At 40.4% G+C, this 24,505-nt stretch overlaps 6 long non-coding RNA genes across 6 annotated transcripts; all 6 read left to right on the top strand.

Annotated features, from left to right (window-relative positions):
• Positions 1 to 12,625: 12,625 nt before the first annotated feature.
• On the top strand, positions 12,626 to 13,641 carry LOC148787433 (uncharacterized). Its single transcript, XR_016066484.1, has 2 exons — positions 12,626 to 12,749; positions 13,459 to 13,641. It is a non-coding gene; the product is annotated as an uncharacterized LOC148787433 (long non-coding RNA).
• A 907-nt stretch (positions 13,642 to 14,548) lies between these two features.
• LOC148787434 (uncharacterized) lies at positions 14,549 to 15,618 on the top strand. The gene is made up of 2 exons (XR_016066462.1): positions 14,549 to 14,672; positions 15,436 to 15,618. It is a non-coding gene; the product is annotated as an uncharacterized LOC148787434 (long non-coding RNA).
• Positions 15,619 to 16,523: 905 nt separating this feature from the next.
• LOC148787435 (uncharacterized) lies at positions 16,524 to 17,593 on the top strand. Its single transcript, XR_016066460.1, has 2 exons — positions 16,524 to 16,647; positions 17,411 to 17,593. It is a non-coding gene; the product is annotated as an uncharacterized LOC148787435 (long non-coding RNA).
• Positions 17,594 to 18,500: 907 nt separating this feature from the next.
• On the top strand, positions 18,501 to 19,570 carry LOC148787436 (uncharacterized). Its single transcript, XR_016066459.1, has 2 exons — positions 18,501 to 18,624; positions 19,388 to 19,570. It is a non-coding gene; the product is annotated as an uncharacterized LOC148787436 (long non-coding RNA).
• A 907-nt stretch (positions 19,571 to 20,477) lies between these two features.
• LOC148787437 (uncharacterized) lies at positions 20,478 to 21,547 on the top strand. The gene is made up of 2 exons (XR_016066461.1): positions 20,478 to 20,601; positions 21,365 to 21,547. It is a non-coding gene; the product is annotated as an uncharacterized LOC148787437 (long non-coding RNA).
• Positions 21,548 to 22,454: 907 nt separating this feature from the next.
• LOC148787438 (uncharacterized) lies at positions 22,455 to 23,524 on the top strand. The gene is made up of 2 exons (XR_016066470.1): positions 22,455 to 22,578; positions 23,342 to 23,524. It is a non-coding gene; the product is annotated as an uncharacterized LOC148787438 (long non-coding RNA).
• The last annotated feature ends 981 nt before the right edge of the window (positions 23,525 to 24,505 follow it).

Below are 24,505 nucleotides of genomic sequence, written 5' to 3' on the forward strand. Positions count from 1 at the left end.
CATACCAACTGAGATGGATAGGCTGGGGCAGCTAGTATTGAATAAGAAGAAGCTTTTTCTTATTCCCCCGCTACTTGGCGAATTGAGCGCACTACTAGCAATGAAGGGCGCATCAGCTCCTATCTTTACGGTTGAAAAATCCCTTTTAGTTGAGGAATGAACTAGTGTTCAGAGATCTATGAGGGCAACATCTCAATCTGAAAACCATCCTTGACAAATCAGCTCAGTTTAGTTCAGTTCAGTTATGATAGTAGTCGTGGTAGAGGAAACCGAGACACCAAGATTTGTTCCCACTATGGTGTTGAGGGTCATACTGTAGATTACTGCTATGATCTGCATGGCAGGTCTTCTGCTCCTCCTCGTTATGCCAATCATGCCCTTACTTCAGATACTGAGGGTACTCAGACATCCATGTCAGGACGAGATGGGACCTCTGACAATTTAGTGCTTTCTAAGGAGTTGTATCTGAAGTTTCTTCAGTTCCAGGATGCTACTCAGCAACATTTTTAGTGTTCAGCAACATAGTGATCCACAGCGATTCTAGCACACATTTGAAACAATCTTTCTTTTCAATTATATTCCAACAAGACCGGTTACGAAAGCTGCTCCCTCTAGGTATGAATGTGCAGCTCCCCCTCTGCTTCTACTTATACATACGAATCTGAAGTCATATTTCAATCTCTTTATTCTCCCGTCGATAGTCACTATCCCCTTCGATAACTATCACCTCCGTGAAGGAGTGAGTTTGTCCTGTATTCACTAGTGGGACTGTGGGATGACCAGAAAGAGTCTTCGTCTCTGTTGTCACTGGTCTTATGTCCATTAGGTTTCCTCTCCAGCCCGCCTTCAAGATACTTCATTCAGTAGAGCGTGAAACTCGTCTTGTCACAGATCCATGACTCTTTCAGAGCCTCGGGAAAAATCCACATTCTGACTGATATAAACTAAGGGAAGCCTACAACGAAAAGAGAGTTCTTACGCGTACGACTGTCTAAACTAAATGTTAAGAGTCAAAGCAAAGCATATCTTTAGACTCGCTTATTACGCTCGTTCAATCTCTACAAGCAACCTTCTAGCAAGAAAAAGGCTTTCAAGCTGAAGTCTGCCTGTGTCTTTGTTCTGCGGGCAGAAGGCAGTCAAGATAGGATTCTCAAAGGTTGCCCAAGTCTAGTTATATTGATTCAAAGCTAGGATGGGGGCATCCGTCTTTCTCCTCCGCTTATTAGTCTTAGATAAGGGCTAAGGGGGCAATGGGAGCATGAATCTGACTGGCTTAGTCAGTCTTCTTAGTAAGCGCAGGAAGGTTTTTTCTTCCACCTCCTCTTTTGCTCCTTCTTTTTGCCAATGATTTCGGTCCCCCTTCACTTCCAAGGGTCTATATCTTGCTTCCAATTCCTTTTGGCTATACCCATTCTCTGGGTTCTTTCCTTGAGAAGATTACCCAGTCCTCTCTCCTCCATGCCTCTCCCTTTCTTGGTATGGAAGTGGAAAGGCCCATAGTCTTTATACAGGATATCTCATTTTATCCTGACTACTTTCCGAACTATATGTCAACCCAATTTCCTCATTTCATATCTCAAAAGTTCGACTTTCCACTTTCTGAGCAAACTAGGCCTTTTTTCAGCCCGAAATTCTGCTTTTGACTTTGTCACCTTCGCGAAAACAAGGGCTGACCCCTCTCAGCATTCCTTTGAAAAGGTTGTTTCAGAACTAAGTGATGGGAAGCTTCCCCTCCTCCATCCCCATAATCTTTCTTTTCTGATCTTATTATTGAAATATTCAAAAGTGAAAATTTTTGACCTCTAATTAGCGCGATGGAAACTCTGTCCATCCACAAAGACGAAGATGTCATCTGCAAAGAGAATATGCGTGAGGCTTTTCCCCTTTGACTTTCCAGCGCTTTGATATTTCCTTCCTTTTTCTATTAGCATAATTGATTTTGACAGCCGAAAAACTTTCTCTCTCCTTTGAATAGCCCTAGTCCTATACTGACTTTAATAAAAAGTTAGGCACTCACACTCAATCCACATGATTTCAGTCTTCCGAGCCTTGTGGAGTATTTCTTGAAATACTTACCCAACATCCTGGCTTGGCCGAAAATGCCGCCTACGCTCCTCAAGAAGCATTTACCGATGCTGGATTACTAAATCTTCTTCATATTTGATGCTGGATTACTAGACTTAGTTATTGTTTCTACACTCTCGAGAGACCTCTCTCAGGATATGCCGACAAGGCTGGAGGAGCTACTGACTATCCAGATTTTGATTCGTCAACGGATGCAACAGAGGAAGCTACTAGGGGCAAACTACAAGTTACGTGGTAAATGGACTCTCCAAATTCTCTCTTCTCTCTCACACACTACTACACCGCACAAAACACACACTAACTTCCAATCCATGCACGAGGCGGCTGATGACTTGGCTGACGATGAAGACGGGGTGGTCGACGAGGAGAACATCGAGGAGGGTCGTGGCAGCCCAAAACCAGCCGGCGCCGGTGAGAAACAGGCCGTTTCCAGCGACAAAGAAGACGAACAGGTGGATCTCGTTTTTCCGGCATTCGACGCCGGATTTTCGCCGGCGGTTAAGAGCTTAACCGTTGGGGAAGAGAACAGCATTGATTCAGTGGCAAACGCGGGAAGTTTGAAGGAGAAATCAATAGCTTTCTCGCAGATTTCGAAACTAGGGTTTTCGAAAACCGAAGAGGCGCGCGGCAATTCTACGCCAAATCTGACTGGTTTTCCGTCGGGCGAGGGCAGTTTTGGAGTCGTCAGGGTTGATACATTAATGCCCAAGGAGAAAGGTTGCTTCTTGACGTCGGATAATGAGGTTACAAGTGCGCCGCCATACCTAGGGTTTTCTGCAACAAATTTGGAGGAAGAAGACGAAGCGTCTAACGGCGCTTCTAGGCGTAACCATGGCAGCAATACTTCACAGAGGGTAGATCGAACCAATCCGATGGCAACAGGAGGAAATCTGAGGTCTGAGGATGATAATATTATGCATCGGCCAAACCTAGGGTCTCGAGGTGCTCCTCCCACCGGTAACAATGGCGGACGGGCTTCAAGCCCTTTCAATTTTTATGAGTTTTTACGCCTTGCCCACTCTGTTTTGGATGTTGGAGATGAAAAATCCATGAAGGCCTTGGAGGAACTGAAAATCAAATGGAACGAGCGATTCGGACGAGCAGCTACAAACCGCTGCTTTCCGCCGCCGGTGGCGCAACCAAAGGAACCCGAACTGGTGCGTGGACTGAGAAAGGCCATTAGATGTCTTGTGCCGCTATCTAAAAAGGAAAAGACGACCGGAATTCTTGGGGAAAACAGCAGATCTACTGCCTGAAACACGCGGACTCCAGATTCCGATGGGCTGCCGGAAACCGAGAAGGCGACCGGACGACTGGAGGGGAAGGTTGGCGCTGACATGGATTCTCGCGTGGCAGGTGAGGTGGCGCGGCCTTTGTCAACTGATGATGTCAGCCCTAAGTCTTTTGCTGATGTCAGCCCTGGATGTGCTGATGTCAGCCCTAAGTCAGCTGCTGATGTCAGCCCTAATGCAGCTGCTGATGTCAGCCCTAAGTCAGCACATGACATCATGCCAGCATTTTCTACTGATGTGTCACGTGGGATTTGTGATGACGTGGCACATATCCGTTCGATTTCTCCTCCTCCACTGAGTACTCCTACCGGGTTGTTTGTTGGAAATATACCACTGCATACCTGTCCGAATTTGACAGTTGAGGACAAAATAACGCATGCTTTCAATAACTCTACTCGGAAAACACTCTCATATGTTGCTCCTACAATACAAAATGGTGAAGTGGTTGTGAGACCCACACTTGATACTATTCGCAATGGATCTACTCGTTGGAGAACCACTGCAGTTGGTTATTTTCTCGGAGAAAGACCATACTATCATCATGTGAAAGAATTTGCCTTATCAGTGTGACCAGGTCTTCGGGAGGTCACAGCCACAATACACGGATTTTTCTTCTTCCAATTCAAGACAGTGGCACATATGGAAGAAATCATAGAAGGTGGACCATGGTTGTTCCAAGGACAACCGATTGTACTACAAAAATGGGTACTGGGGATGGTGATGAGGAAACTAAAATATACACAGGTTCCCGTATGGATCAAGTTGAGACACTTGCCAGTTGAGCTATGGACGGAGGAGGGACTCAGCATAGTAGCCAGCGGTATTGGCAAACCACTATACCCGGACGCGATTACGAGAGCATGCACGAGACTGGACTTCGCTCGTGTATGCGTGATGCTAGATGTGGAAGGAGGCGAAACACTGTGCAAAGTAGACGTGGAATATGAATGGTTACCTCCCAAATGCACATGTTGTATGACGCTAGGACACGCGGCAAAAGACTATGCTATCAACAAGGCATCCAAACCAGTTAAGCCTTCGGTCTCCGTATACGTTCCTGTAAAGGGACCTTCCGAACCACCTCCTGTGCCTGACCGGGATATACCTCGACCTGCTCGAGAGGTAGAAACACAAAGAGAGGGTCGTGAAGTTACTGCTGGCCCAAGTCGTGAGGAAAGGGGAAAGGCAATTATCATCTATAATGCTTTTGATGCATTACATCAACTTGAAGATACAGAAGAATTGATTCGGGGTCCTAAGCAAAGCAGCACCATACCCGGTGATCCATGTTGAATGCAGCAATATGGAATGTACGTGGCCTGAACAAACGAGACCATCAGCTGGCAGTTAAAGACATCGTTGCTGAGTTCAGGTTACAATTCCTTGGTCTCCTTGAAACTCGCGTTCGTACTAATAACGTTTCGCATATTCAAGCTTTTTTATTACCTCAATGGAAATGGTTTGTGGATTATGAACTGACTGGTAATCGTGTTTGGATTGCTTGGGACGATAATTTTATTGATGTCGATGTTATTGAGTGTGGCACACAATTTATCCACTGTCATGTTAATATTCGGGCTCTTCAGGAGTCTATTGCGATTACTGTTATTTATGGGGCTAATGAGGTGGTCGAGAGGCGGGAGTTATGGGGCTCCTTGGAGACTATCGCCATGCACTGTATTGATATCCCGTGGCTTGTTGGTGGAGATTTCAATGCAGTGCGTGATCTTAGTGAAATCTGTGGGGCATCAGGAGATATTCATATGGTTATGGAACAGTTTAATATTTGTATCCAGAACGCAGGATTACTACCATTACCCATGCAGGGAGAATGGTATACGTGGCATAATTGCAGTGCTAATCCACGGAGTCTGTGGAAAAGATTGGATCGAATGCTAATCAATGATACATGGATGGATCGGTTCTCGACCTCATTTTACACTAGCCTTACCCCACGTACTTCAGATCACTCACCGCTGGTGCTATATGGGGATAGTCGACAACATTATGGAGGTATGTTTCGATTCGATAATTACCTCGCCCTATCACCAGAGTTTATTCCCAGTGTGCAGCAGGTTTGGCAACATAACATCATAGGGGTGCCTATGTATGTGGTAACTAGGAAACTCAAAGCACTTAAACCGATGTTTAGAGAGTAGAGGAGGAAAAAGGGGGACTTATCACACAATGTCCAGCTGGCGAAAGGGTTTCTTGAGACGGCGCAATTGCTTGTTACTTTAAACAGGCGGGATGAACTATTCCTACAGCTGGAACACCGTTGCCGGTTAGTACTAGCTAAAGCAGCCAAACTTGAGCAGATTATGCTTCAACAGCGAGCAAAAATGCAATGGATGAAGGGGGGTGACCAGTGCTCCCGGGTATTCTTTCGTAAGATTGCTCAAAGGAGATTGGCAAGGAGAATCTTACAAATTAATGATGAGCATGGAGACACTCACACAGAACCAGGAGCAGTAGTCAATGAATTTGTCACATTCTATCACAGCCTTCTAGGTGGGGAACGGAGACGAGCTGTGACAGACCTTCGGTTCTTGCGACCTTGGGCTAGACATCTATTGAGTGAAGAGGATGCTAGCTCTTTACTCGTACCATTCACACCAGCAGATGTCAAACAGGCGATTTTCGACATTGATGAGGATAAGGCACCGGGGCCGGATGGGTATTCATCGGGCTTTTTCAAAGCTGCATGGCCTATAGTGGGGCATGAGGTATCTTCGGCAGTGCTGGATTTCTTTAATACGGGCCAGCTTTTGAAGCAGATAAATGCTACACTTTTGGCGCTTATACCAAAGGTACATTCCCCTATGACCGTTAATGAGTTTCGTCCTATATCTTGTTGTAATGTGTTGTATAAGATAATTGCCAAGCTCATTGTCCAACGGTTGAGTGTGATACTGGACAAATTAATTAGTCCGTGCCAAGCGCGTTTGTGCCCGGACGAAGCATTGGAGACAATATTATGCTGGCGCAGGAGCTGTTTACGGGATACAACCAGGCCCGTCTACCGCCCCGGTGTGCTTTGAAAGTGGACATTCGAAAGGCATATGACACGGTGGAGTGGGACTTTATGATTGCTGTGATGGAGTTATTTGGGTTCCCCTCTCCTTTCGTGAAGTGGATTGAGGTGTGTGTCACAACACCCTCGTTTTCTGTTGGGCTGAATGGGAAACCTCATGGTTTCTTTAACGGGGCCAGAGGGCTTCGACAGGGTGATCCTCTATCACCATACTTGTTCGTGCTTGTGATGGAAGTCCTTCACTTGGGTTTCCTATAGTTGATTGACCAGAATGAATTATTTTCCTTCCACTGGAAATGTGATACAGCTAGGGTTTTTCAGTTGGGATTTGCTGATGATTTGCTGCTATTTTGTAAAGCTGATATGAATTCTATTGGAACCTTCAAAACTGGATTGGATCGCTTTGCTGAATGGTCGGGTCTCAGGCTGAACGTGCAGAAAAGCCATCTTATTATCTCACGGTCAGCACAAGGATTACGCGAGGAGATGCTGGCAACACTCGGGTTTCAAGAGGGAGTCTTACCGATGAGGTACTTGGGATTGCCTCTTTTATCTTCTCGATTAACGATCGCTGATTGTCATCCATTATTGTTGAAAATTGATAAGCGTATTGCTGGTTGGGAGAGAATGGCTATTTCATATGCCGGTAGGGTGCAAATTATAAAATTTGTACTCATGTCGCTAAGTTTATATTGGGCATCGGCATTCATCTTGCCAAAGAAAGTTACAAATGAAATTGAAAAGAGGCTGCGAACATTCTTGTGGAAGGGGACAACAACTACCGGTTATGCAAAGGTAGCATGGAAGGATCTATGTTGACCGACGGATGAGGGAGGATTAGGATTCAAGGATATTCCTATCTTGAATCGTGAATTAATGATGAAGAAACTATGTGATATCATTATGTGCGATAGGACCTCAATATGGGTGGAATGGCTATATCGGGGACATTTACGAGACACTTCCATTTGGACGATTCGGGAGCATGGAGGCTCATGGAGTTGGCGGAAAATTCTACGTCTACGGGTTTTCCTCTGGCCTATGGTCGACTATTAGATCGGAGACGGGAGGAGATTCTACCTTTGGCAGGACCCGTGGCATTATCTTGGCCCTCTTAGTGACACATTCCCACGGGGACCGAGGCTACTCGGAATAGAGGAATCAGCCAAACTCAGTATAGTGATTAGTGGAGGAGAATGGCAGTGGCCTCTTATCACAGATTTTGAGTGTTTGGAAATCACACATTCATTGCCCACGATCCATGGAGGGGAAGACCGTATCATCTGGAGATTTGAGCAGGGGTATCCCACATCTCAGGCTCTGTATAGGTTAATCGATCCCCCAGGACCGAAAGTAGGCTAGTCTTCACTACTTTCGGGATCATTGAAGATCCCACGTCACTTATTCATCCAATGGCTTGCTATTCTTGGCAAGTTGGCCACGACGGACAAACCGTGGTTAGCCCACCTTGGCCCTTGTATTCTATGTACCGAGGGAGCGATGGAGACACATGGACACCTATTTTTTCACTGCAGATTCAGTCGACAGTGTCTTGCAGCAATACGAAGAATGGTACGATTTTCCTGGCCCAATAGAGACTGGCAAACAGATGTTGACTGGGCTTCCCAGAAATGGAGAGGTAAACACATTGTTAACATGTCTTATCGAGCACTATTAGCAACATGTGTTTACCACATTTGGAGGGAGAGAACTTGAGATGATTTGAGCACACTGAGAGGACAACGAGCACCATGGCATTATTGATAGTTGAGGATATTAGACAGCGAATCCTTAGCATTAGCTTACCTACATCAGTCAGTACACGAGCTTTATATAGACTATGGCGTATCCCTTGGCCCGACGAGGGAGAAACCAACTGATGATCACATTGTTGTACTGTACTAATTTTTTTACTTAATGAAACTTACATTTACCCAAAAAAAAAAAGAAGCTACTGGGGGCAGAGGCAGGAGTACCCGTCTCAGGCGGGAAAAGAGAAGGAACTCAGTATGACCTTTAACTCGTTGGAAGGAATTCGTAGCGGCATTTACAGTGAAGTAGGATGCTTCGATTCTCTTTCAGTCGACTAAGCGAAGCGGCACATTCCAGCCCGTAAGTCTAAGGATTCCTCATCATCTTATCTGACATGCTGGCTATCTTATCCTTCCTCCCATCCAGGGTGGCTTACTTTATCGTGTCTTTACAGTCGTTGTAATATAATAGTAATAAGGGCTCTTAGTTCAGTTGTTAGCTAGAACGTCGGTCTACCCAATGTCTACGGTTCCAATCCTTGTGAGCGTGAAAGTCTGCGAACTGAGGAGTAGTTCATATTAGTCCAAAAAATTTCTTCTATAGAGGTCTCATTCGGTCCAACAATGAGGAGTTGGTGCAGTAGGTTCGAGCCCTGAGGAAGCACTCCACGGGGAACTCCCAGAGAAAGGAAAGAAAACTCGACTGTATAGGATCAATGGTGAGTACCGAGTGCCAACTAGTCGTAAGAAAGTCAATCTCTTAGGGGCCCTAAATGAAATGGAAGTCAATCCCAAGAAGGCATGGACCAAATCTTACACCACCTCAATTACATCAACCCTTATTCTCTTTAAACCAACCCTTAAGCCCTTCTTTAAAGCCGAAATAGGACTTCTCCTTATTATCTTTCGTAGGGAAAGGAATAAGAGTAAAAACTGAGGCTTTGATTCATCAGTTTTAGGCCCTAGACGAGAGGGAATCTTAATTTCCAGTTTCCCTCATAAAGAAATGCACCACTTTTACAGACTGGACTAAGAGATGTAATATCATAGGATATTTCACCTTCTCCGACATAGACCATTTCGAATGATAGCGGAATGACTCAAGGCTAAGGCATTGGGCCAAGCAGCATGAATAAGAACATAGGGCTATGGTGCTAGACCCGGAGCTCGATCTGATACCCTTAGTTTCAGGCTAAAGGAAAGCTATTCGCCAAGCTAATTGAATAAGTTTTGAGACTTAAGACTATATTGGTACTTTCTTAAGAGTGAATCGTAGCTGTGAATTTCCCAAGTGGTATAGATCGTCGACAACATGAACCGCTAGATGGTCTTCTTGTGGTAAAGGGTATTGGAGGAAGGTTGGCAACTCACTTCCCAACCCATTGACTTCTTCCCCGCTCAGCTGAAAGAGAAAGGATGGTGTGCAATTAGCAGCTAGAAGTTGTTCTCAGTAAAGTAGTTAGGTTTTGTTCTAGCTGTAGCTGTTATCAGTAGTACTAAGCTGTGAAGTGGTAATTCGTTGTACTCAGTCCATCTGAGTGGTAAGAAGTAGTTCTTCTCAGTGGCTCATTATAACGAAGAAATATCTTTCTCGGTGGTTGGCGGGGGACTTCCCATTCCTTGCCCTACTTCCGCATACAACAGAGAGAGCTGACAGAGGAAGAGCAGCGAGAGAAAGCGGAAGGACAGGCTGTTGTCAAGTTATCAGTAGTGGAGCCAGAGATGGGTTTTTATTTTAAGTCGATCGATTGCGGGCGGGGTGTGAAAAGAAGGAATTTTGTTAAGGAATGCTACCCGAAAGGCACCGTCAGGAAGAGGGCACAAGTGAGAAAGAAGAGCTTTTTTGCGTATAAAGCTGATCACACACTTTCCTTCTCATGGGTAAGTGTAATTTTCATTATAAGAGAGAGGAGTATAGTACAACAGTGTCCTTCAATAGGCGCTTCCCTCGACAGGCCAGGGGATGCGCCAAAGTCTATACAAGGCACATGTGCTAATAGAGCTAGGAAGCTTAATACTGAGTAGTGAAAGCGAATCCTTCCTTCTGGAAAATACAAAAATTCTCTCACTAAAAATTCTCTCGCAAAAAAAAAAAAAAATGGACCCTCTCTATTCTCTCTCACACATTACTACACCACAAAACACACACACACAAGCCCTAACAACTCAAACCGCTGCCGGCGACAAGGAAGGAGCTCCGGCTGGCAAGGGGGAGGCTGACGGTGATGAAGGACGGCGAGAGACGGACTGCTTTGGTCAGTTTTCCGGCGACCCGAGAGCAAAAACAGGACATTTGCGATTGGAACGTACATCGCCGGTTTTGGGCAGTTTGCTGGCAACAATGGCAGATCAGACATTTGGGAACGATGACGTAGTGATTTCAGAGGATGGGAATGGAAGACTAACGTCGAGTGATCGTTTTTTGAGGGCTGAAACAAGGGGAAAATTGCAGACGCCGCTGTTAGGGTTTTTGGGAGACGAAGGGTCGCGCAGCCAAAACCCGTCGGAAACTGGCACTATTCAAGCTGATGAAGGTACGCCGGACTCTGTGGAGGAAGTGGAAACGACTATAAACGAGAAAGGTGAGAACTTGGCCTATGACTCGTCTTCGTTCCGAGCGCCGCCTAGACTAGGGTTTGGTGAAGCTTCACCTTTCATCAATGGCGGAAGGAGATTTGAGCCGTTTAATCTTGACAAGTTCCTGAAATTGGCAAACGCTGTCATCGACAAAGGAGACGAGCAAACCATTACAGCACTCAGAGATCTGAAAACTAGATGGAAGGAGCGATTTCTAAGCGTCCCGTCGCTGCGTTCGTTGGTTGAGAAAAGAGATGCGCTGCGCCGCCACGCGTGGGTGGTTTACGTCCGGCTATGAGATGCTTATTGCCGTCGGGAACAAGCAGTGGAGCGCCGGAAACTGATGGGAACTCGATAGATTCAGATCTACAGTCGCCGGTGCCTGAGATTTCGCGACTTTCTGCCGGAAATGAACTTGCTTTGCTGCCGCCGTCGACTGATATGGCAGCTCCGGTGAAGGGTGACCAGCGACTCACCAGTTCGGCGACGGTTGGTATTCCAACATCTGCTGACGTGGCTTCTGTTGGTGACGTGGAGGGTGAGGTGGAAGTTACGGTGGCAGTTGACAAGGATGGTGATGTCACTGGTGATGCTAGCATGACCTCTGCTGACATCACTGAAGATGACATCACTGCAGGTAACATCACTGCTTACATCACTGCAGATGACATCATTGCTGACATCACTGCTGAGATGAGATCACTCCAAATGACATCACTGCTGACATCATGGATGACATCATCATGCACAAAAAGACAAAATAACAGAATTCTACTTTTGATTATCGCGCTCCTACGGGTTTGTTCGTTGGAAACATTCCGTTGCATGCATGCTCGGACACGATTAACGATGATAAAATAGCTCATGCATTCCACAATTCAACTCGAAAGACCCTATCGTATGTGGCTCCAACGGTACAAAAAGGAGAGGTGATTGTGCGACCAACACTGGATATTATACGGAATGGGTCTAAAAGATGGATGGCTACCGCGGTGGGATATTTCCTTGAAAAAAGACCGTACTTTCACCATCTAAAGGAATTTGCAAAGTCGATATGGCCGGACTTAAAGGAGGTCACTGGTACAAATAATGGGTTCTTTTTCTTCCAATTCAAATCAGTAGTTGCTATGGAAGATGTCATTGAAGGAGGTCCGTGGCTATATCAGGGGCAGCCTATTATTTTTCAAAAATGGAAACCAGGGATGGTATTGAGGAAACTTCAGCATACAGAGGTTCTTGTGTGGATCAAAATACGACACCTTCCAGTCGAGTTGTGGACAGAGGAAGGTCTTAGTACGGTGGCCAGTGGAGTGGGTAAACCACTTTACTCGGATGCGATTACGAGAGCATGCACGAGACTGGACTTCGCTCGTGTATGCGTAATGTTGGATGTGACCTCAAATTTACCGAAACACATCATAATTATGACACCGGATGAAGAAGGAGGAGAATCCCCATGTAAAGTAGATGTTGAGTACGAATGGATACCCCCTGTGACGCCCCAAAAATTATAATATTTAATTGGGAGACTAATTGGTAAATTTTTATGAAACTTGGTTAATTAGTAAATAAGTTATGTTCCATAATTGGAATATAATAATACTTGAATGAATTAAATTGGAGTTCGTTATAATATTTTGGGACAATTTATATTAATTAAGAAAATTATGAAGGACGTAAATGGTATTTTGAGAAAAGTTTAATTAAATAAATAAAATAATAATAATATTATATATATAAAAATAATATGTATATATATATATAAGTAGAGAGAGAGAGAGTTGAGAGTGGAGGTGGGGCCCAATTCCCACCGCCTCACTCCCTCTTTGCCTTTTTTTTATTTTAGTTTGTATGTTGTTTTTAATATACACACAAACATATGCACATACAACACACACAGCAAATTGCAATTTTTTTGGCGAGAGAAGAAAAACAGACGGAGGATACAGGGGTAAAGTGAAAAGACCGAACCACCACCTATTGGATAGATAAAAGCGTTGTAAGGTCGAGGTAAGTAAATAATTAGTATTATCTATATATGTTCTTTTTATTTGTGGTATTACTATTATATGACTTTGTGGTTCATGCTGATATTGTTTTATCTGAAAATATATGCGTGGTGAATGATTTGATTTGATTGACGATACTGTGTACGTGGAATGCGAAGATACGTTGAAATATCATGTTTGTTGTATGTTGTGTTGTGGGTGTCTGAGAATGAGAATGTAATGATATATTGTTTTACGTTACTAGTTGCTTACAAGAATGGTGATATGTGGAAATGAGGGAGTTGTGGAAATTGAATATAATTGTGGCGTGAATACCCCTTGACGTGTTGAAAATGCTATGTGCGAAAAGAAAGTGCTATGTGCGAAAAGAAAATGCTATGTGCGAAATGAAACAGCTATGTGCGAGATTGATGAGCCGGCTGTCAAGGGGGTTCACTTGAATTTATATAACGGTGAGATTGAGTTGGTGGGAAAAACACAATATCACCTTCTGGTAAGCAAACTAGGAAAAATGAAGTTTGGTTGGTTGTCTTATTATGAGATAGTCATGTGGTGTAATAATGTTGATTATGTTGGAATTAAATTGACTGTATTCCATTCGTGTTGTTTCTTTATCTTGTTTGGGCTATGGTTGACATGCATATATAGATAGGACTGGTTATTTGCTTACTGAGTGGCAGGCTCATTCCCCTGCTGATATTTTCTTTCAGGAATAGACTTTGAGGTGTCTGACAGTTGAAGAATAGGTCCACACGCTATACTCAGGCAGGTCGGGCCAGTATGCAGTTTTCTCCTCTTAGTCAGTTAGAGTACAACTCACATTTTGTTTGTACAGAGAGAACATAATTGTATGGATTACTTGTGGTGAATTACCTTGTGGTGTTTGATATGTATATATATATATATATAATATTGTAGGTTGATAATACTTGCTATGACATGTTGGAATTACGTATGCAAATTTATATATATGAACATAGGGATTACTATAAGTATGAAGTTTAGGGGAGATATAGCTCTTGTAGCGAAGGGGGTGCTACATTAGGTGGTATCAGAGCAGGGATTAGATTTCCTTGGGATAGTAGATGAAATGTTATTTTATACTTAAGGTGTATATGTTAGGAATCTACTCACATGTGTGTAATTTATATAGGATGGAGGCGTCAAGAGAAAACGCTGCTGGCCCAACTGAGTCATTAGAGTCTGTGCATGGTCATGATTCAGGATCAGAACATTAGGGGTTAGAATCCCAAAATAGAAATGCCTCACAACCAAAAATGAACCCCTTTGTGCAACAGTTTGTTGAATGATGGAGAGGACATGAGAGAAAAATACCCATATTTATTGTCTGAGCCGTTAATTAGTTAAATTTCGAGGACGAAATTTTTATTAGGAGGGGAGAATTGTGACGCCCCAAAAATTATAATATTTAATTGGGAGACTAATTGGTAAATTTTTATGAAACTTGGTTAATTAGTAAATAAGTTATGTTCCATAATTGGAATATAATAATACTTGAATGAATTAAATTGGAGTTCGTTATAATATTTTGGGACAATTTATATTAATTAAGAAAATTATGAAGGACGTAAATGGTATTTTGAGAAAAGTTTAATTAAATAAATAAAATAATAATAATATTATATATATAAAAATAATATGTATATATATATATATAAGTAGAGAGAGAGAGAGTTGAGAGTGGAGGTGGGGCCCAATTCCCACCGCCTCACTCCCTCTTTGCCTTTTTTTTATTTTAGTTTGTATGTTGTTTTTAATATACACACAAACATATGCACATACAACACACACAGCAAATTGCAATTTTTTTGGCGAGAGAAGAAAAACAGACGGAGGATACAGGGGTAAAGTGAAAAGACCGAACCACCACCTATTGGATAGATAAAAGCGTTGTAAGGTCGAGGTAAGTAAATAATTAGTATTATCTATATATGTTCTTTTTATTTGTGGTATTACTATTATATGACTTTGTGGTTCATGCTGATATTGTTTTATCTGAAAATATATGCGTGGTGAATGATTTGATTTGATTGACGATACTGTGTACGTGGAATGCGAAGATACGTTGAAATATCATGTTTGTTGTATGTTGTGTTGTGGGTGTCTGAGAATGAGAATGTAATGATATATTGTTTTACGTTACTAGTTGCTTACAAGAATGGTGATATGTGGAAATGAGGGAGTTGTGGAAATTGAATATAATTGTGGCGTGAATACCCCTTGACGTGTTGAAAATGCTATGTGCGAAAAGAAAGTGCTATGTGCGAAAAGAAAATGCTATGTGCGCAATGAAAAGAGCTTTGATGCGATGCTATGTGCGAAAAGAAAATGCTATGTGCGAAATGAAACAGCTATGTGCGAGATTGATGAGCCGGCTGTCAAGGGGGTTCACTTGAATTTATATAACGGTGAGATTGAGTTGGTGGGAAAAACACAATATCACCTTCTGGTAAGCAAACTAGGAAAAATGGAGTTTGGTTGGTTGTCTTATTATGAGATAGTCATGTGGTGTAATAATGTTGATTATGTTGGAATTAAATTGACTGTATTCCATTCGTGTTGTTTCTTTATCTTGTTTGGGCTATGGTTGACATGCATATATAGATAGGACTGGTTATTTGCTTACTGAGTGGCAGGCTCATTCCCCTGCTGATATTTTCTTTCAGGAATAGACTTTGAGGTGTCTGACAGTTGAAGAATAGGTCCACACGCTATACTCAGGCAGGTCGGGCCAGTATGCAGTTTTCTCCTCTTAGTCAGTTAGAGTACAACTCACATTTTGTTTGTACAGAGAGAACATAATTGTATGGATTACTTGTGGTGAATTACCTTGTGGTGTTTGATATGTATATATATATATATATAATATTGTAGGTTGATAATACTTGCTATGACATGTTGGAATTACGTATGCAAATTTATATATATGAACATAGGGATTACTATAAGTATGAAGTTTAGGGGAGATATAGCTCTTGTAGCGAAGGGGGTGCTACATTAGGTGGTATCAGAGCAGGGATTAGATTTCCTTGGGATAGTAGATGAAATGTTATTTTATACTTAAGGTGTATATGTTAGGAATCTACTCACATGTGTGTAATTTATATAGGATGGAGGCGTCAAGAGAAAACGCTGCTGGCCCAACTGAGTCATTAGAGTCTGTGCATGGTCATGATTCAGGATCAGAACATTAGGGGTTAGAATCCCAAAATAGAAATGCCTCACAACCAAAAATGAACCCCTTTGTGCAACAGTTTGTTGAATGATGGAGAGGACATGAGAGAAAAATACCCATATTTATTGTCTGAGCCGTTAATTAGTTAAATTTCGAGGACGAAATTTTTATTAGGAGGGGAGAATTGTGACGCCCCAAAAATTATAATATTTAATTGGGAGACTAATTGGTAAATTTTTATGAAACTTGGTTAATTAGTAAATAAGTTATGTTCCATAATTGGAATATAATAATACTTGAATGAATTAAATTGGAGTTCGTTATAATATTTTGGGACAATTTATATTAATTAAGAAAATTATGAAGGACGTAAATGGTATTTTGAGAAAAGTTTAATTAAATAAATAAAATAATAATAATATTATATATATAAAAATAATATGTATATATATATATAAGTAGAGAGAGAGAGAGTTGAGAGTGGAGGTGGGGCCCAATTCCCACCGCCTCACTCCCTCTTTGCCTTTTTTTTATTTTAGTTTGTATGTTGTTTTTAATATACACACAAACATATGCACATACAACACACACAGCAAATTGCAATTTTTTTGGCGAGAGAAGAAAAACAGACGGAGGATACAGGGGTAAAGTGAAAAGACCGAACCACCACCTATTGGATAGATAAAAGCGTTGTAAGGTCGAGGTAAGTAAATAATTAGTATTATCTATATATGTTCTTTTTATTTGTGGTATTACTATTATATGACTTTGTGGTTCATGCTGATATTGTTTTATCTGAAAATATATGCGTGGTGAATGATTTGATTTGATTGACGATACTGTGTACGTGGAATGCGAAGATACGTTGAAATATCATGTTTGTTGTATGTTGTGTTGTGGGTGTCTGAGAATGAGAATGTAATGATATATTGTTTTACGTTACTAGTTGCTTACAAGAATGGTGATATGTGGAAATGAGGGAGTTGTGGAAATTGAATATAATTGTGGCGTGAATACCCCTTGACGTGTTGAAAATGCTATGTGCGAAAAGAAAGTGCTATGTGCGAAAAGAAAATGCTATGTGCGCAATGAAAAGAGCTTTGATGCGATGCTATGTGCGAAAAGAAAATGCTATGTGCGAAATGAAACAGCTATGTGCGAGATTGATGAGCCGGCTGTCAAGGGGGTTCACTTGAATTTATATAACGGTGAGATTGAGTTGGTGGGAAAAACACAATATCACCTTCTGGTAAGCAAACTAGGAAAAATGGAGTTTGGTTGGTTGTCTTATTATGAGATAGTCATGTGGTGTAATAATGTTGATTATGTTGGAATTAAATTGACTGTATTCCATTCGTGTTGTTTCTTTATCTTGTTTGGGCTATGGTTGACATGCATATATAGATAGGACTGGTTATTTGCTTACTGAGTGGCAGGCTCATTCCCCTGCTGATATTTTCTTTCAGGAATAGACTTTGAGGTGTCTGACAGTTGAAGAATAGGTCCACACGCTATACTCAGGCAGGTCGGGCCAGTATGCAGTTTTCTCCTCTTAGTCAGTTAGAGTACAACTCACATTTTGTTTGTACAGAGAGAACATAATTGTATGGATTACTTGTGGTGAATTACCTTGTGGTGTTTGATATGTATATATATATATATATAATATTGTAGGTTGATAATACTTGCTATGACATGTTGGAATTACGTATGCAAATTTATATATATGAACATAGGGATTACTATAAGTATGAAGTTTAGGGGAGATATAGCTCTTGTAGCGAAGGGGGTGCTACATTAGGTGGTATCAGAGCAGGGATTAGATTTCCTTGGGATAGTAGATGAAATGTTATTTTATACTTAAGGTGTATATGTTAGGAATCTACTCACATGTGTGTAATTTATATAGGATGGAGGCGTCAAGAGAAAACGCTGCTGGCCCAACTGAGTCATTAGAGTCTGTGCATGGTCATGATTCAGGATCAGAACATTAGGGGTTAGAATCCCAAAATAGAAATGCCTCACAACCAAAAATGAACCCCTTTGTGCAACAGTTTGTTGAATGATGGAGAGGACATGAGAGAAAAATACCCATATTTATTGTCTGAGCCGTTAATTAGTTAAATTTCGAGGACGAAATTTTTATTAGGAGGGGAGAATTGTGACGCCCCAAAAATTATAATATTTAATTGGGAGACTAATTGGTAAATTTTTATGAAACTTGGTTAATTAGTAAATAAGTTATGTTCCATAATTGGAATATAATAATACTTGAATGAATTAAATTGGAGTTCGTTATAATATTTTGGGACAATTTATATTAATTAAGAAAATTATGAAGGACGTAAATGGTATTTTGAGAAAAGTTTAATTAAATAAATAAAATAATAATAATATTATATATATAAAAATAATATGTATATATATATATATAAGTAGAGAGAGAGAGAGTTGAGAGTGGAGGTGGGGCCCAATTCCCACCGCCTCACTCCCTCTTTGCCTTTTTTTTATTTTAGTTTGTATGTTGTTTTTAATATACACACAAACATATGCACATACAACACACACAGCAAATTGCAATTTTTTTGGCGAGAGAAGAAAAACAGACGGAGGATACAGGGGTAAAGTGAAAAGACCGAACCACCACCTATTGGATAGATAAAAGCGTTGTAAGGTCGAGGTAAGTAAATAATTAGTATTATCTATATATGTTCTTTTTATTTGTGGTATTACTATTATATGACTTTGTGGTTCATGCTGATATTGTTTTATCTGAAAATATATGCGTGGTGAATGATTTGATTTGATTGACGATACTGTGTACGTGGAATGCGAAGATACGTTGAAATATCATGTTTGTTGTATGTTGTGTTGTGGGTGTCTGAGAATGAGAATGTAATGATATATTGTTTTACGTTACTAGTTGCTTACAAGAATGGTGATATGTGGAAATGAGGGAGTTGTGGAAATTGAATATAATTGTGGCGTGAATACCCCTTGACGTGTTGAAAATGCTATGTGCGAAAAGAAAGTGCTATGTGCGAAAAGAAAATGCTATGTGCGCAATGAAAAGAGCTTTGATGCGATGCTATGTGCGAAAAGAAAATGCTATGTGCGAAATGAAACAGCTATGTGCGAGATTGATGAGCCGGCTGTCAAGGGGGTTCACTTGAATTTATATAACGGTGAGATTGAGTTGGTGGGAAAAACACAATATCACCTTCTGGTAAGCAAACTAGGAAAAATGGAGTTTGGTTGGTTGTCTTATTATGAGATAGTCATGTGGTGTAATAATGTTGATTATGTTGGAATTAAATTGACTGTATTCCATTCGTGTTGTTTCTTTATCTTGTTTGGGCTATGGTTGACATGCATATATAGATAGGACTGGTTATTTGCTTACTGAGTGGCAGGCTCATTCCCCTGCTGATATTTTCTTTCAGGAATAGACTTTGAGGTGTCTGACAGTTGAAGAATAGGTCCACACGCTATACTCAGGCAGGTCGGGCCAGTATGCAGTTTTCTCCTCTTAGTCAGTTAGAGTACAACTCACATTTTGTTTGTACAGAGAGAACATAATTGTATGGATTACTTGTGGTGAATTACCTTGTGGTGTTTGATATGTATATATATATATATATAATATTGTAGGTTGATAATACTTGCTATGACATGTTGGAATTACGTATGCAAATTTATATATATGAACATAGGGATTACTATAAGTATGAAGTTTAGGGGAGATATAGCTCTTGTAGCGAAGGGGGTGCTACATTAGGTGGTATCAGAGCAGGGATTAGATTTCCTTGGGATAGTAGATGAAATGTTATTTTATACTTAAGGTGTATATGTTAGGAATCTACTCACATGTGTGTAATTTATATAGGATGGAGGCGTCAAGAGAAAACGCTGCTGGCCCAACTGAGTCATTAGAGTCTGTGCATGGTCATGATTCAGGATCAGAACATTAGGGGTTAGAATCCCAAAATAGAAATGCCTCACAACCAAAAATGAACCCCTTTGTGCAACAGTTTGTTGAATGATGGAGAGGACATGAGAGAAAAATACCCATATTTATTGTCTGAGCCGTTAATTAGTTAAATTTCGAGGACGAAATTTTTATTAGGAGGGGAGAATTGTGACGCCCCAAAAATTATAATATTTAATTGGGAGACTAATTGGTAAATTTTTATGAAACTTGGTTAATTAGTAAATAAGTTATGTTCCATAATTGGAATATAATAATACTTGAATGAATTAAATTGGAGTTCGTTATAATATTTTGGGACAATTTATATTAATTAAGAAAATTATGAAGGACGTAAATGGTATTTTGAGAAAAGTTTAATTAAATAAATAAAATAATAATAATATTATATATATAAAAATAATATGTATATATATATATATAAGTAGAGAGAGAGAGAGTTGAGAGTGGAGGTGGGGCCCAATTCCCACCGCCTCACTCCCTCTTTGCCTTTTTTTTATTTTAGTTTGTATGTTGTTTTTAATATACACACAAACATATGCACATACAACACACACAGCAAATTGCAATTTTTTTGGCGAGAGAAGAAAAACAGACGGAGGATACAGGGGTAAAGTGAAAAGACCGAACCACCACCTATTGGATAGATAAAAGCGTTGTAAGGTCGAGGTAAGTAAATAATTAGTATTATCTATATATGTTCTTTTTATTTGTGGTATTACTATTATATGACTTTGTGGTTCATGCTGATATTGTTTTATCTGAAAATATATGCGTGGTGAATGATTTGATTTGATTGACGATACTGTGTACGTGGAATGCGAAGATACGTTGAAATATCATGTTTGTTGTATGTTGTGTTGTGGGTGTCTGAGAATGAGAATGTAATGATATATTGTTTTACGTTACTAGTTGCTTACAAGAATGGTGATATGTGGAAATGAGGGAGTTGTGGAAATTGAATATAATTGTGGCGTGAATACCCCTTGACGTGTTGAAAATGCTATGTGCGAAAAGAAAGTGCTATGTGCGAAAAGAAAATGCTATGTGCGCAATGAAAAGAGCTTTGATGCGATGCTATGTGCGAAAAGAAAATGCTATGTGCGAAATGAAACAGCTATGTGCGAGATTGATGAGCCGGCTGTCAAGGGGGTTCACTTGAATTTATATAACGGTGAGATTGAGTTGGTGGGAAAAACACAATATCACCTTCTGGTAAGCAAACTAGGAAAAATGGAGTTTGGTTGGTTGTCTTATTATGAGATAGTCATGTGGTGTAATAATGTTGATTATGTTGGAATTAAATTGACTGTATTCCATTCGTGTTGTTTCTTTATCTTGTTTGGGCTATGGTTGACATGCATATATAGATAGGACTGGTTATTTGCTTACTGAGTGGCAGGCTCATTCCCCTGCTGATATTTTCTTTCAGGAATAGACTTTGAGGTGTCTGACAGTTGAAGAATAGGTCCACACGCTATACTCAGGCAGGTCGGGCCAGTATGCAGTTTTCTCCTCTTAGTCAGTTAGAGTACAACTCACATTTTGTTTGTACAGAGAGAACATAATTGTATGGATTACTTGTGGTGAATTACCTTGTGGTGTTTGATATGTATATATATATATATATAATATTGTAGGTTGATAATACTTGCTATGACATGTTGGAATTACGTATGCAAATTTATATATATGAACATAGGGATTACTATAAGTATGAAGTTTAGGGGAGATATAGCTCTTGTAGCGAAGGGGGTGCTACATTAGGTGGTATCAGAGCAGGGATTAGATTTCCTTGGGATAGTAGATGAAATGTTATTTTATACTTAAGGTGTATATGTTAGGAATCTACTCACATGTGTGTAATTTATATAGGATGGAGGCGTCAAGAGAAAACGCTGCTGGCCCAACTGAGTCATTAGAGTCTGTGCATGGTCATGATTCAGGATCAGAACATTAGGGGTTAGAATCCCAAAATAGAAATGCCTCACAACCAAAAATGAACCCCTTTGTGCAACAGTTTGTTGAATGATGGAGAGGACATGAGAGAAAAATACCCATATTTATTGTCTGAGCCGTTAATTAGTTAAATTTCGAGGACGAAATTTTTATTAGGAGGGGAGAATTGTGACGCCCCAAAAATTATAATATTTAATTGGGAGACTAATTGGTAAATTTTTATGAAACTTGGTTAATTAGTAAATAAGTTATGTTCCATAATTGGAATATAATAATACTTGAATGAATTAAATTGGAGTTCGTTATAATATTTTGGGACAATTTATATTAATTAAGAAAATTATGAAGGACGTAAATGGTATTTTGAGAAAAGTTTAATTAAATAAATAAAATAATAATAATATTATATATATAAAAATAATATGTATATATATATATATAAGTAGAGAGAGAGAGAGTTGAGAGTGGAGGTGGGGCCCAATTCCCACCGCCTCACTCCCTCTTTGCCTTTTTTTTATTTTAGTTTGTATGTTGTTTTTAATATACACACAAACATATGCACATACAACACACACAGCAAATTGCAATTTTTTTGGCGAGAGAAGAAAAACAGACGGAGGATACAGGGGTAAAGTGAAAAGACCGAACCACCACCTATTGGATAGATAAAAGCGTTGTAAGGTCGAGGTAAGTAAATAATTAGTATTATCTATATATGTTCTTTTTATTTGTGGTATTACTATTATATGACTTTGTGGTTCATGCTGATATTGTTTTATCTGAAAATATATGCGTGGTGAATGATTTGATTTGATTGACGATACTGTGTACGTGGAATGCGAAGATACGTTGAAATATCATGTTTGTTGTATGTTGTGTTGTGGGTGTCTGAGAATGAGAATGTAATGATATATTGTTTTACGTTACTAGTTGCTTACAAGAATGGTGATATGTGGAAATGAGGGAGTTGTGGAAATTGAATATAATTGTGGCGTGAATACCCCTTGATGTGTTGAAAATGCTATGTGCGAAAAGAAAGTGCTATGTGCGAAAAGAAAATGCTATGTGCGCAATGAAAAGAGCTTTGATGCGATGCTATGTGCGAAAAGAAAATGCTATGTGCGAAATGAAACAGCTATGTGCGAGATTGATGAGCCGGCTGTCAAGGGGGTTCACTTGAATTTATATAACGGTGAGATTGAGTTGGTGGGAAAAACACAATATCACCTTCTGGTAAGCAAACTAGGAAAAATGGAGTTTGGTTGGTTGTCTTATTATGAGATAGTCATGTGGTGTAATAATGTTGATTATGTTGGAATTAAATTGACTGTATTCCATTCGTGTTGTTTCTTTATCTTGTTTGGGCTATGGTTGACATGCATATATAGATAGGACTGGTTATTTGCTTACTGAGTGGCAGGCTCATTCCCCTGCTGATATTTTCTTTCAGGAATAGACTTTGAGGTGTCTGACAGTTGAAGAATAGGTCCACACGCTATACTCAGGCAGGTCGGGCCAGTATGCAGTTTTCTCCTCTTAGTCAGTTAGAGTACAACTCACATTTTGTTTGTACAGAGAGAACATAATTGTATGGATTACTTGTGGTGAATTACCTTGTGGTGTTTGATATGTATATATATATATATACAATATTGTAGGTTGATAATACTTATATACCATCTCGGCCACCACGTTTGCCTGATCGGAAGATAAGCAGACCACCACAAGCCCCAGTGGTAGAAAAGAAGAGAGAGGGCCGTGAATCCCCTAGAGATGCAACAGGCCCAAGTCGAGAGGAGAGGGGTAAGGCGGTTGTTATATATAATACATTTGATGCACTACACATACTGGATGATACAGATGAGTCGACTCGGGGTCCTAAAAACAGCAACCCCATACCTAGTGATCCATGTTAAATGCAGCAATATGGAATGTACGGGGCCTGAACAAAAGAGATCATCAGTTGGCAGTCAGAGACATCGTTGCTGAGTTCAGGTTACAATTTCTCGGCCTCCTTGAAACTCGTGTTCGATTTAATAATGCAGCTCAAATTCAATCTTTCCTATTACCCCATTGGAAATGGTATATGGATTATGGATCTTCTGGTAATCGGGTGTGGATAGCGTGGGATGATAATTTTTTGTTGATGTTAATGTGGTTGAATGTGGAATGCAATTTATCCATTGTCTTGTTAATATTCGTGCAATTCATGAGTCAATCGCTGTTACTGTCGCTTATGGAGCTACTGAGGTGATTGACAGGAGAGAATTATGGAATGCCCTGGAAAGTTTAGCTATACAGTGTGTTGATATCCCATGGTTGATTGGAGGGGATTTTAATGCAGTTCGTGACCTCAGCAAAGTATGTGGCACATCAGGGGATTTCCGAATAGCTATTGAAGATTTTAATGCTGCCATTCAAAATACAGGATTACTACCACTACCCATGCAGGGAGAGTGGTACACATGGCACAACCACAGTGCGACACCACGGAACCTCTGGAAAAGACTGGACCGCATGTTGATAAATGATAGATGGATGGCACGGTTCCCTAACACATTCTACTCGGTCCTTACACCACGCACTTCAGACCACTCACCGATGGTACTAAATG

This window comes from Sesamum indicum, linkage group LG7 (genome assembly GCF_026168435.1).
Source record: "Sesamum indicum cultivar Baizhima isolate 11 linkage group LG7, ASM2616843v1, whole genome shotgun sequence".
NCBI lineage: Eukaryota > Viridiplantae > Streptophyta > Magnoliopsida > Lamiales > Pedaliaceae > Sesamum > Sesamum indicum.